This window comes from Macaca mulatta, chromosome 19, assembly GCF_049350105.2.
Source record: "Macaca mulatta isolate MMU2019108-1 chromosome 19, T2T-MMU8v2.0, whole genome shotgun sequence".
Lineage (NCBI taxonomy): Eukaryota > Metazoa > Chordata > Mammalia > Primates > Cercopithecidae > Macaca > Macaca mulatta.
In genome coordinates this window covers 691727-711548 of record NC_133424.1, presented here as the reverse complement: position 1 = coordinate 711548, position 19822 = coordinate 691727, and the positions used below count along the sequence as shown (strand labels likewise).

The 19822-nt window shown below is 48.9% G+C and overlaps 1 protein-coding gene and 1 long non-coding RNA gene across 2 annotated transcripts in view; one reads left to right on the top strand and one right to left on the bottom strand.

The window, feature by feature from the left end:
* The window catches only part of LOC106995887 (disco-interacting protein 2 homolog C-like), a 202880-nt gene that overhangs the window by 54690 nt on the left and 128368 nt on the right, over positions 1 to 19822 (bottom strand). The window lies entirely within an intron of this gene.
* On the top strand, positions 11595 to 16232 carry LOC144336964 (uncharacterized). Its single transcript, XR_013409434.1, has 2 exons — positions 11595 to 11837; positions 14180 to 16232. It is a non-coding gene; the product is annotated as an uncharacterized LOC144336964 (long non-coding RNA).

Below are 19822 nucleotides of genomic sequence, written 5' to 3'. Positions count from 1 at the left end.
TCTCCCCCGTCCCGGGCTTTTTGGCATGTTGCTCTGCTGCACACACCTCAGCAAATACTGCTGATTAGCCAGAATCGCCCAGAAATCTCTTAACCTTGATTCTGGCTGCTTTTGTAATTTGTAATATCTGTACTTCTGGTGTGATTTGAGAAACAACAAATTTTAAAATTAGAGAAGATGTAGTTTTTATTCTCTCCTTTCTACTTTCAACCTTGAAAATTCAAGTAGCAGCAAGGGTTTGTTGAAAGTAACTTCCACCCAATAGAACCTATTACAAAGGTACTACAGAGTGTCAAATAACCACATAGATGTAAAATAGAGATGCAGACACAGATATAAAATCCAATGGTTAAACCAAATTGAGAAATGCTTGCCAGTTTGATAGGACTTCTAAAACTTGACATAAATGTTGGCTGAGGGATACAAGATGTTATGAGATGAGTGAGATGCTTGGCCTAGAACCACAGGCTCTCTCCTCTTTACAGCAGAAAATCCATAAGGAAGTCAAATCTGAAAGAACCAGGTACCATTGAATAGCATACTCAGCCATCCTTCCCCATTCCTGGGCCCAGCTGCGGTGAGTGCAGCCAGTCGTTCACCAACATCCATCATCCATCCTCCAGGCCATGGCTACACTTTACTCCCAGGCTCCCTGTCATTATGTAGATTAGGTAAATCAGGGACACTCTCACCTTAAGCCTCCCCTGCCAGCATGGCAATCGCCCAGTCCCAACCACAGCAAGGACAGCCATGTCCCTGGGAACGCAGAGCAGGGGTCGGGAAGAAACCTGGATCTCTGAATACCTCATGGAGCAGTCACCAGCCTGGAACATCCTCCCTGATGGCTTTGCAAGAGAGAAGAACTCCTTGGTTCCTCAAGCTACAATACTGCAGAGTCTCAGGTCACAGCATCCTTATCTACCCTCGTCAGGAACCGTTCATGCTCATCAAGACATGAGAACAAAACTGCAGTGGCACAGTCACACTCGACACAGACCACCTGCTGCTCACATTCATCGTATTAACACCAAAAGGCCACCTTGGTGGATATCCTGGATGTGGACACTTGGCGGCTTTTTGCTGGAGACGCGCTTTGTGCATTTATCGCACGACCATCTTGGCCTCAGGAGGGACTGTGCAGATGGCAGCTGTGCACGTCACAGGGAGTCTCACTTGCTGGACTCTCAGCCAGCTCCCACTATCAGTGCCCGCAGAGTCCTCTCCTCCGGGAGCACGTGCTTGGACGCCACAGTGGCCTGTGGATCCACACAACAGCACTGTGTGCCCCAGGAGCTTAGAAAGTACCACTGCATCAATGCCTCCACAGGTGAGGCCGGGGGCAGAAGCCAACCTCAAGCAGTTACGGTCCTCCGTGGGGCTGGCGTCCAGGCAGGAAGGCGGCTCAGCGGCTCTCCTCTCACTGTGAAACTTCCTAGGTCCCCAGATGAACAGAACCCTAAAAAACACGCAACAAACAACAGGAACGAGAACACGACCAGCAGCTTCTGAGATGAGCAAGCTGGGCTGATCATGAGACACCTGACGGGGACGGTGCCAGAGCCCCTCCCGGTAACCTGTGAGGACAGCGCTGCCAGCATCTCCCTAAAACCAGCCCAAGTCAAGTTAGACTTGAGGCTTTCCAGGAGTGGGTAGATCCCTTCAATCCCACAGTCTGAACCTTCCAGGCCGTGTCTCATGGCCCTCATCTCACATATGGGAACGCGGACGCTGCACCATAAACGCAGCCCCAAGCCCTCGTTCCTTCTTCAACACCACACACCAGTACAGTGAACACTTAGGATCTGGGCATTCACGTAAAATACTGCTTAACTAAAACTTCTGATTTAGAATATGTTTAATTCCTACTCACAGAGCTGAAAGTGTATTGTCATAGAAGGCGGTAGCTGTAACTAAGCATGAGAGAAGAAGGGTTCAGAGTGGTGCCAGGTATTAAATATTCCTCTAAATCTATTCACCAGGTTGCCATGCTATTGTCACCTGCTTCATTTTCTGTCCTTAAAAGACATAATAGTTACTTTTCAAAATAGACAACCTGTTTTACTGATGCTTAGCTATAAAGTAGCGAGCTATGTATCCAAAAGGGAGATATGGGAAAACAGAAAATGTCCACAAGCGATCGGGTGGGGAGGGGCGCAGTTGCAGCAGCACCTGGCTCTGTTGCGTTGTGAGCCAGCCACGTGGGCTGGACAGCTCACTTAGCCACTGAAATTATATCATCTAAGATTTTGTTGCAGTTACTTTGACAAATTCTCCCTCCTGCTATGAAGAGTAAGGTTTGAGGGTTTTTTTTTGTGTTTTTTTTTTTTTGACTTGGAGTCTCGCTATGTCACCCAGGCCGGAGTGCAGTATTACAATCATGGCTCATCGCGGCCTTGACCTTCTGGCTCAAGCAATCCTCCCGCCTCAGCCTTCCAAGCAGCTGGGACCCAAAGGCGAGTTTGATTTCTTTGCTAACGAATTCCTAATTCACCTCGCAGTGGGCCTGTCAAGGCCATATGCCCGGACATCCACCTTGCCGACCGTCCATGTGGTCTCTAAGGTGGATGCACTCCGGTTGCCTGGGCTCTGCACGCGATACTGAGTCTCCAAGTCTGCCGCTGTATAAGGGACTGACAGCCCCAAGCGTCTCGACGCGCCACCTTGAGCCGGGCTTTATTCCACAGGGCGACTCTGCTTCCCGTGATGAGATGCAGCACGTGAGCACAGATCAAAGGGTATCAGCAACTAACCCATTCCCCTGGTACTAAGCAGAGGACCAAGAGTTTAGTTCCTTACTTATTTACTACGGGCTTGATTCAAAGCAGCTTTCTGGGATCCTGGGGAGAAACATCTCCAACTGGTGAGAATTCTGGCTTTAGTAACAGAAGAATCACCTAATGCCCATTTTGTAACTGCTGTTCCCATCAGAACTTGAGGCCAAAGCAAAAAATAAAAGGGGGAGGCTAAGATCGTGACACCCCAGTTTGCACAAGGCCAACCAGCCTGCTTGAGGGGGTGAAAGGAGTAGGATTTTTGAACTGCTGAGTTTTAAAAACATGGCTGTAGGCTGGGCGCACTGGCTCACGTCTATAAGCCCAGCACTTTGGGAGGCTGAGGTGGGAGGATTGCTTGAGGCCAGGAGTTCAAGACTGGCTTGAGTAACACAGCAATACCCTATATCTCTTGAAAAAGAAAAAAAAAAGGTTATTAAAATAGTAATAAAAAGTTTAATGCAATAAATTACTATATCAACATGGCACCCCCAGCTGTCAGACGAGGTACAATCTCTGTGGCTATGATGAGATCTGGAGAGAAATGTAACTGGCATCATAGGGAAGGTCAACCCCAAAGCCCCACGGCACTACTCCTGTACAGTATGTTAACCAGCATGAAGACTCCTCCACAATCAGAAGCCTGGTTTAGAGGAACGCTGTCCACGGGACCTGGGTGGACTCCAGAGGCTGGCTGACCAGACAACCCCCCCACCGGGACCCTGCCGGCAGCCCCAACTGGACAGAATGACCTCGTGAATGTCCTTTCCCGCCACAAGCTGCAGACCCTGAGCCAGTCCTGGCTGTGACTGAGGCTGCGCATAAACGTCTGCGCTCAACAGCTCACCTTTGTACATGACACGCCCAGTCCACCTCATTTCAAATGTTACGCTCGCCCCAAGGCGAACATGGATGTTACAGGTTAACTCACTGCATGTGTGCTAGACTTTCCCTGTAAGTGTTCAGACATTGCACGAACCGGATGAACAAACCCCACTTTCCCTGTAAACGTTCAGACATTCCTTGAGCCCGATGAACACACACAGCCAACAAACCCCGGAACGTGTAATGCCGCGGCCTCCTCTCCTCCTGAGGGGCGTGTGCTTACAGCTCCCCCAAGACCACATTTCCCAAAGCACAGAGTGTTACTCTGAAAATAAAACCTCCTTTTTCCTTCCTCTGTACATCTCGTGGTCGTGTTAACAACTATTGCTACAAATGCAGAGAAATGGGGTATCATCCGTGCTGGTCACCGAATTCCTAGCACCAAAGCTTCAGGGCCCCCCAGTCTGAAGGAAGCTTCTATCGCCCTAAAGCCAACTCTGGAGACGAAGGCCAAGCTGGGGAAAGGCTGTGTCACCGCAAATCCACACCACGGGGCCCTCTGCAGTTGTGTGTAACGAACTCTTGGCCTGTCCTGGGGTTTGGGGAAATCAGGATGCAAGCAGATACCGTACGCTCTGCCACGGGACTGTGAAGTCTGCGGAACCTCAGAGGAACACGGAGACAAACGGTGGCACGATTCTCACAGGCCGAGCCTCGATGGGCGCCCGTGTCAAGAACACAGACACGCCGGGAGGGGCAGCCGATGCAGGCAACGCCTGCAACTCCAGCAAGCAACAGCGTCTGAGTGTGGGGGTCTCTGGCCAGGCTCCACCACAACTGCCATATTCTGTGACAAAATTTTAAAAATAGGTTTTAACTAGTTATAACTCTAACTTGTTTTACACATAAACAGAACACAGGGTACCAACAGGCTCCAAAATACTTTGCCTAGAACCAAGTCTAGAATGCAGATGGATGCTGCTCCGAGTGTGAGGAGTCCCCCTGTAGTGCCATAAATCCTAGATCTAGGTGACTAAGTGCTCTTCCTAAACCAGACGGCACCATGAGGCTCTGAGGGCACCCTCTGTCCCCAGGCCAGTCCATCAGGCCCTGCAGAAGCTTCTAGAGTAAGAGCCTGTGGATTTGTATTGGACGGATGTAAACCAGGCAAAGTCACAGGGGCTCGTCCTGGAAGCCTATCCATTTACCCACTCATGCCGTGGAGAGCCCTGCCCCCAACTCCACACCCGCAATCACGCTCAACCACAAGAACTGGCTTCTAAGCCCTCAAGCTACTCCCTCTCGACCCCGGACAGACGCTTCTCAAACCATGAGACCCAGAGTAGTCTTAACAGGTGGTCCCAGCAGAACTGGCCACTGCATTAATTGATATTTTGTGTGTGTGGGGGTGGTTGTTCTTCTGCCACTCAGGCACAGTGCACCATAAGTACAGTGGTGCTATCATGGTTCACTGCAGCCTCAACCTGCCAGGCTTGGGTCATCCTCCAGGCTTAGCTTCCCGAGTAGCTGGGACCACAGGTGTACATCACCTGTCCTATTTAATTTTTTGTAGAGTCAGGGTCTTGCTATGTTGCCCAGGCTGGTCTGGAATTCCTGGGCTCAAAAGTGAACTGCCCAACTCAGCCTCCCAAGGTGCTGGGATGACAGGTGTGAGCCACTATGCCCAGCCTAGAATTGGTTTTTCTTAAACCTGAGTTTGACACATGAACCCCACTTACATAGATATCAGCACACTCTCACAGCTCGAGAGTTTTCCTGAATCTCGATTCTGTCCGTTCAAGGTCAATATCTAAGAAAGGGTCAGAACTGACCCTCCCTCCGTGAAGCCTAAGAGCAAATGCAGCAGCATCTCAGTGTATGAGGAGACAAAGTAAGAAAGGTGGAAAATACACACTGAAATTCTAGTGCTAGAATCATAATCACCAACACTTTAAGAGGGAATCTGCTTTCCAAAATATGTAGCTGCTGGATTAACTTCAAAGTCACCAGATTCCACAGGCAGTAGCTCACAGGGGCACAGCTTTCTAAGGCCGCACAGCCCGGGACAGCGTAACAGCCTCAGGGCAAAGCAAACTAAACAAAGGCTTGGTTCTCTCAAGGACGAAGGTGCTCAAGTCCTTCCAAATAGATTCTTCTTCTAAGTAAGTTAGATGCCTCCTACAACACTGTTTAGAGTGCCAGTGTATTCAGAAACATGAAGTTGAAAATACATCTCAGGACCCCAAAATCACTAAGGTAAAGGGACGTCAAGGTGAGGAAGAGCTTAGACCAAACCTGCCTCCCATGCTCTTCCTAACAGAGACAGCTACTGGGGGTGGGGGGAAAAGCCACGTACCTCCCTCACAACCGATCCACAAGGAAATTCCTCATGGACAGAGGACAGAACTCAAAGTCACCATCTGCACACGGAGATAAATGCGGATCTGACTGCTTCCTCTGGAAAGATGCACCAGAAATGCATTTGTCTGATCTACCTGTGACCTGGAAATCCCTCCCCGCTTCGAGCCGTCCATCCTTCCTAGACTGAACCAACGTACGTCTCACATGTATTGATGTCTCACGTCTCCCTAAAATGTGTAAGACCAAGTTGTGCCCCAAACACCTTGGACACATGTCCAGGACCTCCTGAGGCTGCCGCAGTGTGTCCTCAACCCCTCCTAAGGCTGTGTCTATAACCTTGGGAAAATGAACTCTCTATGGATCGAGGACTGTCGCAGAGATCCTTCTGGTTTACAGGAAGCATTCTCTCCTGCGAGTATATCAATGAAATCATGTGGAATTACAAAATGCCACTTTAGTAAAAGCCAAAGGAATTAGGGTTCTATGTGCTTCAAAAAAAAAAAGTAACGTTCTATTTGTCAATGGACCATGAAGCCCACACCCCCTTTTGCAGTGAAGATGTCAAATGGGACAAGAGGCCCCTCCTGAGGATGCTACCCTCTGACCCCACTTCCCAGAGTCCAGTTTCCTGCTGCTCAGGGAACAGCAACCCCAGCTTCACGGGGCTCAGGCCTCCAAACCCAACTCCCACCCATGCTGGAGAATCACCCCAGGGACTAGCTAAGTGGCAGGTGCAACTCTCACCTCACCCCCTTAAAGGGGAAAAGGCACCTTCCCGCTCCTCTTCCTGCTGGTGGGAACAGGGGCAGGAGCTGGAGGATCAGGAGTCGGGCGGCAGAACGGAAGCAGCCTGGGTCCCTGCTAGTCAGAGTTGGCAAATGCCAACCATCCCCGACATTCACTTTGCAAATAAATCCTTCTCTTTTGTCAGGTCCCTGGTTATAAGTTTGCACCCATAACTTAAAAAGAAAAAAAAAACTCAGATAAAAAATCGGTGTTTGGCTGACAATATTTCAATTATCTTGGGGCCTTGGGTCAAATGATGGCAAAACAGGAAACTGAACGCTGTTATTCAGGAAACTACCTTCCAGCGCCGTCTACCCTCCCAGGCTGTCACCTTATGGTTGTTTGTCTGCTAGATGATTAACAAAACTGTTCTGAAAACCTAGGTGTACAGAACAGACAAGAAGTCAGCTTGGGTTGAGGGGAAGCAGGATAAGACCCCCTTCCCCGCAGGATGGTGGAAGAGAAGGAACCTTCAGCACCTGGGTTTTCAGGATGCTGGATCTCTGAGAGCATCTCTCACAGCTCAAGTACAGCCAGACCCTCCTCTGACACAGCCTGTTCAGGCGAAGGTGGGCACCTGCCCTAGAGACCCACAGCCCTGTGCGGGGCTCAGCTGGAGCTGAACTTGCCTCCCTTGGTAAGAGTCAGGGCCAGGGGTGGGGAGAGGAGAGAAGCAGCAGGCCTGAGGGCCACTGTGGAAACTCCATGCCACGGTAACTCTCGTCTGATGTGCTCCGGCCAAAGCCACGCTTCTCGGAGGGAGTTTCCCTTCACACATCCGGAAATCATCAACATCTAGTCTCCCCACAGAACAAATCCTTCCCTAGGAGGCAGACGCTTGGCTGTAACACGGGGTAATGAGGGGCGCGCCTTCGTGCCCACTCTGTAGTGTTTCCTGTTACCTATTTTACCTTAAGCTACAAATGATTCCCGTTTACACGGGACACAGTGACACAGACAGCAAAACACATGAGATTCAGTGTGATCCCACACCCGTCACTGCTGACCTCAGGTGCTTTGTTCGTTTTGCTTCTAGAGTTTGTATTCTCTCCCGGGGTTCCAGGCCTGTGGATTCAACCAACCATAGATCAACATATTTTTTAATGTATTTGTACTAAGCATTCAGACTTTATTATTCATTAAACAACTACTCGCATGGAATGTCCATGGTATAGCTGTTACGAGCAACCCTGACATGACTATCTGCAGGAGGATGTGCATATGTCATATGCAAACACGATGCCATTTTATTGCAGGGACCTCAACGCCCAAAGACCTTGGATTCCATAGGCAGTCCTGCAGCCCACCCCCATGGGCACTGTGGAATGGCTATAATAGAAAATATGGAGGTTTTAAACAGTTATGTACTAAATCTAATCTTTTGTTAAGAAATTAATGTGTATCACTTGTATTATTTGGAAGTCCTTCCTGGCCCAGAGACTTGACATGTTCTTATCTTTTTGTCCACGGATCTAGCCATTCCAGTAAGCTTGTTGAACACAAATCAATTTTACAATTAAATTCTTACAAGAATCACACTCAATCTGTAAGCTGCTTTGGTTTTTAAAGTGAAATAACCAATAGTTTTGCCAACCTGCTATATCATAGAATAACAGGATAAAGCAGCCCCATGGCATGCAAAAACATGGGGTTTCAAAGCTAACCAGTATAAAACACGTTACAAACCCCTAAATATGAAAACGTTTTACACCAAAACAGATATTACAGAAAAAAACAAGATGTTCAAAAAAGCCCTTTGCAGAAAAGCACTTTCCCCTTCATTTTTCACACGGTTTCCTGAAGCTTGTGTTTGGTGATGACCATGAACCAGAAGTAGCGTCCGCTGCAACTACTGTTACGGCAACACAGAATATTAAGGCAAAAAAAAAAAAAAAAAAAAAAAAAAAGGCCGGGCGCGGTGGCTCAAGCCTGTAATCCCAGCACTTTGGGAGGCCAAGACGGGCGGATCACGAGGTCAGGAGATCGAGACCATCCTGGCTAACACGGTGAAACCCCATCTCTACTAAAAAATACAAAAAAAAACCCAAAAAAACCTAACCGGGCGAGGTGGCGGGCGCCTGTAGTCCCAGCTACTCGGGAGGCTGAGGCAGGAGAATGGCGTAAACCCAGGAGGTGGAGCTTGCAGTGAGCTGAGATCCGGCCACTGCACCCCAGCCTGGGCGACAGAGCGAGACTCCCTCTCAAAAAAAAAAAAAAAAAAGGACACAGCATATTTCCTATTGATGAGAACAGGTAGAGTGTTATAAAATGAGTGTGTCCTAAAGTCAACAATGTTCAAATTCTAGGTCTCCCACAGACACTAGACGGTAACCGCCAAAGCTTATGTACCTGGCAACGTTCAAGGAGACCAAGTTCAGAGCTGTCACAATGCAGCACCATCCTCACGCGATTATCTCAGGCAGGTTTGAGGGCAAGTGCCCCCGTCACAGTGGGAAAGCTGCCCAGCCCAGCACTTCCTGAGATCACAGACCTTCGCCTTCCCACGTCTTCAATAGCTCCTTTACACCGGGAACCACACAACAAAACCTAAAACACTTCCTCAAATCTCAAGACAGTCTTTAGAGCTCTTTTCCTTGCCCCTTCTCTTACTGAAAAAGCTTATTTTGTAAGCAACCTGTAGTGCTTACCAGAGCTGGGGCGGGAGGAGAGCTAGTGTTTGGTAGACCGAGTTTCAAGCGTGGGGAGACCAGAAAGTTCTGGAGATGGATGGCGGTGATCGCAGCACGACAGTGTGAACACACTTAATGCCACAAAACCATACACTTAAAAATAGAGTGCTGTGTAACTTTACCACAATCAAAAAACTGAGAAAAGTCATCTATAATTACTGTCTCCAATATCTTCCATCCTGTAAGTTACATTTGCTTTCGGCAATCCTCAGAGCAATCATGAAAAACTAATACCCTGTCGTCTCTGAAACGCAAAGTCGTTCAAGGGCTTTGGTTATAGGAAAGTAGCTGGAAAGCAAAGCGTCCGTTAGGCACAGCAGCCGTGATAGGACAAACACACGGTAGGAAGGTGGTGGTCATGCTACACACAGATGGGAAGGGTGTGGGGAGCCACAACACCTGATGCTTGGGAGGCACCTGGGCAGGAGCTGAGAATGTACCAAACACGTTCGATCATGCAACATTCATGGACCCCAAGTCCAGCCACCACCGCTGACATCCACTGTGGCTGGGGTGTCCTCCCAGCCTGTGATGGCTCGCTCCTTCGGTTAACTGCCTTGAATCTACTGGTTCCTCTCCTCATGGGCCTCTTTCCTGTCATCTTCCTGTCATTTTTCTGTCAGCAAACACATTTCCTGTCATTTTCCTGAACTGACATGACATTTCCTGTCATTTTCCTGAACTGACATGACATTTCCTGTCATTTTCCTGAACTGACATGTCATTTCCTGTCATTTTCCTGTCAGCAAGCACATGCGTCCAGCCTGACCTTGTTGATGTGCTCTAGCGGCCCTGGACTCGAGCCGCACTGTTCCATCAGTGTGGCATTCGCGAGTTACCTCCTGGGAAATGCCAGGTGATGGTAACATCAACCAGGAGGCACAGCTGAGAAGCAGAACGCATGGTGCAGTGCCCAGAACGTCACGTCCTTGAACAGACGCTCCGTATCTTCTCCTCTCCTGCCAGAGCTTCGCTGTAGGAAGGCGGCCATTCCTCCAGTGCTGCTACTTCCAACACCGGGGAAAGCAAGCTTCAGAAATGAACGGTGTCAAAGAGGGAGGACCCACCAGCAGGGCTACCGGCAGCCAGACAACCGCAGCCCCAGCATTCCCCAGCCACCATGACTGACAGCCCAGGCTCCAGAAATGCACGGCTTCAACCTTAGGAGTAAAAACCCTCCCAATCCAACTATTATTTTCAACAATGGGATTGAGGAACGAGGTGTTCTAACCCTGCCTCTCTCGACAGCACAGATCATCAGATCCCAGTTCTTATAGGATTGGGGAGTGGGGTGGGGTGGGGTGGTTCCTAACCCTGCCCGCCTTCATAGAAAAGAACTTGGATATGATGACCTGTGCTAGATTAGCACTTTGCTTCTGCCACATGCAGTCATCCTCAGCACCAGGAAAAGTCAGAATCGTTGAGTGATGACACCAATACCAACACACGCCGTTCTGCGGCTCTGGTAACTGGCTGCACAGATACAACCCGATAGTGGTGAGGTCTAAAGACATCACCAGTCTTCCCAAGGATTGTGTTCCTGAATATTTTGCGTTTGGAATAACGGTCTTCTTTGCCAGGGCTGAGCCATGCTTCCCTCTCGCCTGTCCTCTGCCTTCACCAGCTTCGTGTGCGCTTCCGGACAAGTGTTTGTGCAGGTGCTATCACTTATTTCCACAGCGAGAATATACAGAGACACCACACAGAAGTGGGCAACCCCGTTAGGAGCTGTGCAGGGAGATCTAACTCATCCCATGTGCCAAATTCCTGTTGCCATGGAAATTAAAACTAACTAAACTAACGTTGCTATGATCTCATCTCTTACTGTACCACTAAAGATCATCCGGGTAAGAGGAATGTGCCTCTGCATAGCATTCAGCTCACATTTACATGTCGGTTTTTCCTGAATATGGTTATGTGAGATAGAAATCAGTAAGATGGGGTGTAACATACAGTATAGGATCGTTGTGTCTCCTAGCCTCAAACACTTCAAGATCCTCAGAAAATGAAGTTTAACTCTGGGGACGTGAGTTACATAGTAACTTGTTTTGGATACTATCATATCAACACCAAATAACTTCTTGAATTCCTTTTTAAATTGAAAAGCAATTTACAAAGCACAAAAGCCCCAATATTAAAGAATACAATTCAGTCTTTTTAGCATATTCTAAAAGCTGCACATCAACCACTAGTATGTAATTCCGGGACTTTTTCACCACAGGCCAAAGAAACCTTGAACCCATTAAGAGTCAGCACCTGGCTCCTTCCTTCTACCAGCCCCTGGCAATCACCAGCCAACTTCCTTTTCTCTGGATTTGCCCATTCTGGACACCTGTTGTGAGGAGAATCGTACAGTGCATGACCTTTGGTGTGACCTTCGGTGCTGACATCTTTCACGTCTAAGGTGAGTTGAATCTCAGTGAGTGACCGGTTGACAGACACCTGGACTGTTTCTACTACTATGAATAATGCTGCTGTGAAGATTCAGGCATGACATACTTTTTGGAAAAATGTTTTCAGTTTTCTTGAGCATATGGCTAGGAGTGAAATTGCTGGGTCGTACGGTGATTTCATGCTTTTCTGAGGAACTGTCAGACTTTTCCAAATCAACTGCACCATTTTACTTCCCCTCCCACTAGCAATATATCAAGATTTCAGTTTTCCCCAATTCACCAACATGTCACTGTCCAATACTGGGGTTTTAACCACCCATCACGGTGGTTGTGAAGTGTTATTTCACGGTGGTTTTGATTTCCATTTCTAAGATGACGAATTCTGCTAAACATCTCATGTGCTTTTTAAGGCATTTATATGTCTTTCTTTGGAGAATGTCTATTCAAATCCTTTGTCCATTTTTAAATTGGATTTTTATTAAGAGTTTTTGAATATATTCTTGATATCAGGTCCTTATCGTGATAATGTATCCTGTTCTGTGGGTTGTCTTTTTACTTTAATAGTATCCTCTGAATTGAACATTTTTAATTTTGATACCGTCTTTTTCCCTTCAGTTGCTTGTTATAGCTCTAGACGTCTCAGCCAAGGAAACATTGCCTAATCCAACCTAACAGTTTCTCCAGGATTCTCCCCTAAAGGTGTTATGAGCTGAACTGTCCCCCTCCCCCAAGATTCCATGTTAAAGTCACAACCCCAGAAACCCAAAATGTCACTGTATTTACATACAGGGCCTTTAACTTGGCAATTTAGGTCCCATAAGATCTTAAAAGTAGGCCCTGATCCAGTATGACTGGTGTTCTTTTAAGAGAATTTAGACACAGTCCTCAGTGCTGCATACACGTAAGAGAAACCTGTGAGGACACAGAGAAGAAGCTGTCTACACAGCATGGGGTGAGGCCCCAGAGAATCCAACCCTGCCCTCACCTTGATCCCAGGCTTCCAGTCTCCAGAAAAAAGGAAATAAGATGCTATTGTCTAAGTCGCACGGTCTGTGGTGTCCGTTATGGTACCCAGCAGACTGACAGAATGGGTCTCAGTCAGCTCCTTACATTGGAACCATGTTGAGCTTTGCATGTAGGGTGAGGAAGGGTCCAGTCCATCCTTTCCTATGTGGATACCCCAGTTGTCCCAGCACCATTGAGTTGTGAAAGGAAAAAAGTAAAGCAACCCTTGCTGTCCTCTCTCCATCAACAGATTAGAAGATACACTGAAGAATCATGGACAATTTTGTCGGTTTAAGCCAGTGGTTTTCAAACTTTTTGGTCTCAGGAACCCTTTGCACTTTATTAAAGAGCACAAAAAAGTTTTCTCATCAGGCCGGGAGTGGTGGCTGCTCATGCCTGTAATCCCAGCACTTTGGGAGGCAGAGACAGGTGGATCACTTGAGGTCAGGAGTTCGAGACCAGCCTGGCCAACATGGTGAAACACCGTCTCTACTAAAATACAAAAATTAGCCTGGCATGGTGCTGAACACCTGTAGTACCAGCTACTAGGGAGGCTGAGGCAGGAGAATCGCTTGAACTCAGGAGGCAGAGGTTGAAGTGAGCTGAGGTCACACCACCGCACTCCGGCCTGCGTGGCAGAGCAAGACTCCGTCTCAAAAAAAAAAAAAAAAAGAACATAATTTAGTTTCTTTTACAAGGATAAAGTCATTACATCTTAACACACTCTTAAAGAAGAAACCATTTTCCAAAATAAGCAGCAGCGTGGCAACAGTTTGTGCTACTGTGAAAACACCTAACATCTCTGCACCTCAGACAGCAGGATTCTCATGCCTGCATCTGCGTTCAGTGGGCTGCAGAGCCATGGCTGAAGTTTATGAAGAAAGTCCGACCCCATACTGATATACAATTAGGAAGCAGTATTTTCATTGTGTTTTCAGATCATTTTAGGTATTCTCTGCTGCCAAATGTAACAAGTGGCACTTCCGTACAGGCTGTCTGCAACACAGAGTCTGTGCTCTGGTCGACGGGCCTTTCTGCCCCAATTCCTTCTAAGTCGACTGGTCCGTCTTGCACTTGAATGGCTTTTACCAGCACACGATTTTGTAATCACACATTGGTTAGAAAATACTGGTTCAGAGTTATGAGCGGCTTCCACATTTCATTATATGTCCAAAAAAAAAAAAAAAAAAAAAAAAAACCCCACATCAGTATCACCATTGATCACATGAGAAAGTGGTGGACACAAGGTTTTTATGTTTTAATATTCGCTGGAAAGCTCAAATGTCTATCATTGGGAAAAATGTAAGGTACTTTCCTTGAGATGAAAGTCATTTTGTTCATTTTTCAGGCCACACCTGCAAATACCTCCATCTGAAGTGGCATCTTTTGTAAGTCATTCTTTATATAAAGGCGGCCGTTAGTGGAACAAGTGGTTCTGCAGGTTCATAGTTCAGAGGCACCAGTGCTCTCCCAAGAGATAACCATAAAATCCGCAGAAGACGCACCTGTGCGCACTTCCTGTTTCTCACTCAGAACATTCCAGAAGGAACCCTGAATCCCAATGCCACAGCGGGACTGAAGTTTGCTCTCACCCACACAATAAACCCAGGGAGCTCCCCCAGCCCCCACCCCGAGGCCACAGCCTTGGTCCTCTATCTGGTCTAGGGGGGCTCCTGCAGCTCCAGCCTAACAGGGAACAGAAGGCACCCACATGTCACAAAGCCCTCCCAAGGCCCAGCGAGCACTTCTGCTTATGTGCCAGCCAAGTGCGTTTGACAATTCTACAGCCAGCTGTACGGCAGGTAGCGAGGTACCCAGCAAATACTCAGGGCTCACGTTACTAAGGAAGGTGCACAGCGAGGTACCCAGCAAGTACTCAAGGCTCACGTTATGGAGGAGGAAACCAGGCAGATAGTGAGGTACCCAGCAGGGTTCACGTTACCCAGGAGGAAAGGAGGGTAGAGACAAGGGGGCTGGAACAGTCTGTCATAACCTTTAGCATTTACAAGGCTCGCTGAAGATTATCTGATTTGATCGTCACAACAGCTCACAAGATAGGCAGAGGCAAGACTATTTTCACTTCATAAAAAGAGATCCCGAGAACTGATGATGACCACGTGCTCTTCCCACAGGCTCCCAGAAATCCTCCTCAAATCATCTCTCAGTTGTATACATGTGATAATATCTCAGTCACGTCCCCTCTCTGCAGGGGAATTTTACTGCCGCCCTGCTGTTCCTTCGCACCCCTGCCCTCTCCTGCATTTCAGCCATGCCCACCATCCATGGGGAGTCTGCACCACCCCACCCCCGCTGCTGCTGATGGCTTGGGTCACGCTTACCTTTCATTTCCACCTACAGGGACCTGTTCTTCCTTCAAATGTAGCTCAAACTCACTCATTGTGTGAAGCCTTTCTGTCATGTGTAAAATCAGTCTGTGGAACGCTTCATTTAGGAGGTGCTTATGTTGCCTCATTGGCTGTGATCAGGACCAAATTCTGAGCAAACCAGGTGGTCCCCTCTCCCCATCTCTGCTCCAGTGCACTTAAAACAAGGATTCCTGGAAGCATCTTTTTAGTCCAATTCATGCATGAGTCTGCCCCACACACTGCAGAAAAGCCCTGGTGGTCGGTGGTCAGGGCTCAGGGCCCCCCAGGTAGGTAAGGAGAGCTTAGTGCCCTCTCTGGAGTTGTCGCTCAGAGACCCACGGCTGGAAGGGAAGAAACTTGCATCCTGTGAAACATCTAGGCCCCGAGACCCACTCAGGAGTGGAAAACGGGGAAGGAGCCTTGAACAGACCCTCGGGAGGGCAGACAGTGGGAGCCACGGAGGCCACCAGGAAGGAGGGAGGCAGGCAGTGAGGCCACAGGTGATGTGGCCGGGAGGGAGGTGTTGTGACCAGAGGTGAGGTGGTGGGCGGATGACACGGCGTGGTGTGGGGAGGAGATGTGGCCAGGGCAATGTGGCCAGGGAAGAAGACACAGCTGGAAGGAAGCGACAAGAGGGGTCTCCAGGCCCCAGACTGTGCCTGATTTATAGATGACATTTTACTTAAGATGTTATATCTAACTTTAAAGAAAAGTAGCAATTTCGACCCTTGTGTACATTTAAAGCACGGTACAAATTGAGCACATTTCCCAAGCCAAAGAACAGGGCATTGAAGAAAAAATTCATTTAAGATCAGAAATAAAGAGATCCTACAGCTCTTCCAGTCCAATCCCCACCCTAACGTGAATGGGGGGAAAAGGAAGTAGATTCTAGTCAGTCAGCATTAAAGGCAAAACCGATCCACTTTACTTTCTAGACAGAAAACAAGAAGCTCATCAAGGAATCCCTACAAACAGTAGCTTTAGTAGTTCCCGAAATGCAAAATTCACCTACAAATTAAATCAACTGCTAAGTGTGTATAGAGTAATTTTTTTCATTATTGCCTTCCTCATCTGCAGGGGCTTTTTTAGACCTTGTTTCCCCTTAATTGCCTCCAACACCCAGGAAATTTAAACCCCACAAGTAAACTGTGTCTCGATTCATGCCCAGCGTCCTTTGGAGCAGACAGTCCGTTGCTCTAAGACGTTCTTGTCACCTAAGCACCGAGTACAGCCTGAGAACGCACAACACGCACTCACACAAACTCAGACAGTCAACAGGTGAGATACGGCACATGAGGAGGAAGACAAGATAAATGAGCTTCACTGACACCCCAGATCCGACAAGAAATGACACACGCAGCCTGCTCTGGTGCAGGTGACTCCTGGAAAACAGCCAAGGACAGCATTTGGAGAAGCAGCACCGCAGGCCAGGAGGGTCTGGGGGCTTAAGAAGGGAGGGGCGCCCCGACCAGGTACTGGGGGATTCAGAAGGGAGGGGCTCCCCGACCAGGTGGCTGGGGGATTCAGAAGGGAGGGGTGCCCCGACCAGGTGCTGGGGCTTCAGAGGGGATTGGTGCCCCGATCACTTCCTGGGGGCTTCAGAGGCAAGGGGTACCCTGACCACGTGCTGGGACTTCAGACGAGAAGGCACCCCGACCGGGTCCTGGGGGCAGCAGGACAAGCCCAGGGTTCCGTCGTCACTTTTCACTCCCTACTCCCGAATCTCGCCCTGAAGTTGCAGCCAGTCCAGGTATTCATTTACCCATAAAATTAAGTATCTGTGAGTAACACAAGTCACTAATCCACACAGATCTGAGTCTACAGATACCTCCCAGAGACGCCACCATCCCTTCTGGTAGAAGAGCAGCCCAGCGGCCCACGCTGCTAGGAAGGGAGACTGTCTCCAGCCTGACGCTGCAGAGTCCTCAACACAAAGTCTACCTTCTGGAACCATGCCGTCTCCTACAGAGGCAACTAGGGGCATGTAGGGTTTTTTAAAATCTTTTTTTTTTCTTAAGACAGAGTCTCCCTCTGTCACCCAGGCTGGAGTGCAGTGGCTCGATCTCGGCTTGCTGCAACCTCTGCCTCTCGAGTTCAAGTGATTCTTCTGCCTCGGCCTCCCGAGTAGCTGGAATTATAGGCGCCTGTCACCGCGCCAGACTATTTTATTTGTATTTTTAAGTACAGATGGGATTTCACCTTGTTGGCCAGGCTGGTCTTGAACACCTGACCTCACATGATCCACCCGCCTCGACCTCCCAAACTGCTGGGAATACACGCATGAGCCACGGTGCCCGGGCCATATAGCTATTTAAATTTGACTAAAATTAAATAAAATTAGAAGTTCTCATTTACACTTCAAGCATTCAGTTACCCACAGGCGGCCACTGACCAGAGGCTGGTAGAGATGTCACACTCCACACTGCAGAAGGATCTAGGGATGAAATGGCTCTAAGATCATCTCAGAATCTTTATGTTGAAGCTACTGAAGTTTTACTCTGATTATTATAGACATCAGCATTCTCCCACTTAAAAATGTCAGTGCTATTGCAATGATCAGATCTGTGACTTCCCATCAGCTCTTCTCTTCCTGGATAGATAACTGTAGAGCATCTGCACTCTGCCTCCACACTAAGGGGTAGTAGAAGGCTCCGTGTAAAATCAGGGGGAGAAAAAAAAATGAATCCCTAGTCCGCCTCCCCCCCTACGATTTTGTGAAACTCCTCTTAATATGCAGAATAACTGCCAGAGTTGCAATAAAGAAGCATCCCTTGACCAGGAAGCAGCAGGGAAGCAAGAGGAGGGAGATGCAAAGACCCTCCGTTCCCTCTGGGACCCCAGGCCCAGCCAGGACTGAGAAGGGCCGCACAGCCCGGCAGACCCGCACACCTGACGCGAACCATACACACGGCTTCCCTGGGCCTCGGTCCCCTGCTCTGCCCTCACTGGCCACTGTGGCTCTGGGTAGAGGCAGCTCCCTGAGCCCCAACACCCACAGCCAGTCCCCTCCTTGCAGGTCTCAGCTGTGCTCTCACTGCCTCCCTGACGCTTCTCATCATCCGCGTACCGTGTCCACTCTACCCCACAGCCCTTGCTACCGCCCACCCCACCACGGAGCCAAGCACACAGCAGGTGCCCAAGACGCCCCAGTGGGCGGGCATGCCAGCGTAGGGCTTGGAGTTCCAAGGGCCTCGCCCCGCATAACACCACAAACGCCACGGAGGCTGTGGAAGGGGTCCAGGTTTCAGGCCTGTACTCAGCTTCTCCTGGCCCCCGAGGCCAAGAACCTAGCAAGGGAGCGCAGCCAGAAGCAGGGTCCCAAACCCCCTTCATGCTCCTCAAGAGGAAGGGGGCTTCGGGGCACAACCCCACGAGCGTCTTCCTCCTGCCAGGCTGCCTGTCACAGCCCCGACACCTTCACAGCAGGGAAACCCACTCCTGTGAGGAGAAAACCACCACGTACAACAGGAGCCACGTCCCCCGCAGCGTCTGCTGAGCCCAATAGCGACAGCAGCAGCCGGGCCCCCACTCAGCACACACCGACTCCGAACCCGCCACGCACACCACAAGGCCGACCATCTTGAAGCTCAGCTTCCACTCGTCAGGGCCCTCTTCCAGGAGAGCTCGGCATGTCTATCTTCCCTGGGATCACAGAAAGGAGTGGGACCCAACCCCGAGTGTGCACAAAGTTAAGCTCCCACTAGCTGTGCAGACAACCTCCCTAGCCCTGGACTGAGAAGGGGCCAAGCGCAAACAGCCATATTTTGCCCACACAGGTACGGAATTCCGTCAGCTCTCTCAATGAAGTTGTGACAGGTCAACTCCAGGCTCCTCAGTGCTCTGGGGTTCACCTCGGGCCACTGCACCTTTGAAACGTGGCTGTGGACTCCTCTAGGGTGCTCACTTTCACGGCCCATTTCATTCAGACACTGCAGGCCCCTACCGTGATGTCAATACCCAGGACACCCCTGCTGGCATCCTCTGAGATGCTGCTGCAGCTGCAGCTGCAGCTGCAGCTGCTGTGATCTGAGAACAGCCCTGCACAGGCATCAAAGGGAGGACTTCTCAAGTCTCCTCCAGGGGCAGTGACTACAGCTTTGAAAGACGTTGCACTGAATCCTGGGTGAGCCTGGCTTGGTCCGCAATCTAATCCGGGTTGCTGGGGAGACACACTCTGTTGTAATTGACAGAGGCTGTGGGTGGCAGCTCTACCAAGACTGATAATTGCAACTAGTCTGAGATTTACTATCCATACTTTCTATTTGATGTTTCAAAGGAAAGCATCGTGAAGTTCCAGTAGCAAGGAATTTTCTACAATCTATCACATTAAGATACAGCAGAAATGTAGCTAAAATGTTCATAGGGTCTATGCAGAGGAAGAGATGGGTCTATTTCAGGAAAAGTGCTTGCTGGCTTTTTAGAAACATAGTGAAATCCCTGACAAGTAAAAGGTTGTTTATACTTTTTCTTTGGAACAGAGGGAAAGTTCTTTCTTATTATTTGAATACATTAGCTATATTTAAGTGTTCTGGTAGACTGAGTATTAAATATTCAAAAGGAAGTAATTCTGTTCGGTCTATTTCATTCTTTAAATGTAGCTTTCAAAAACTGACAAATACCTGGCC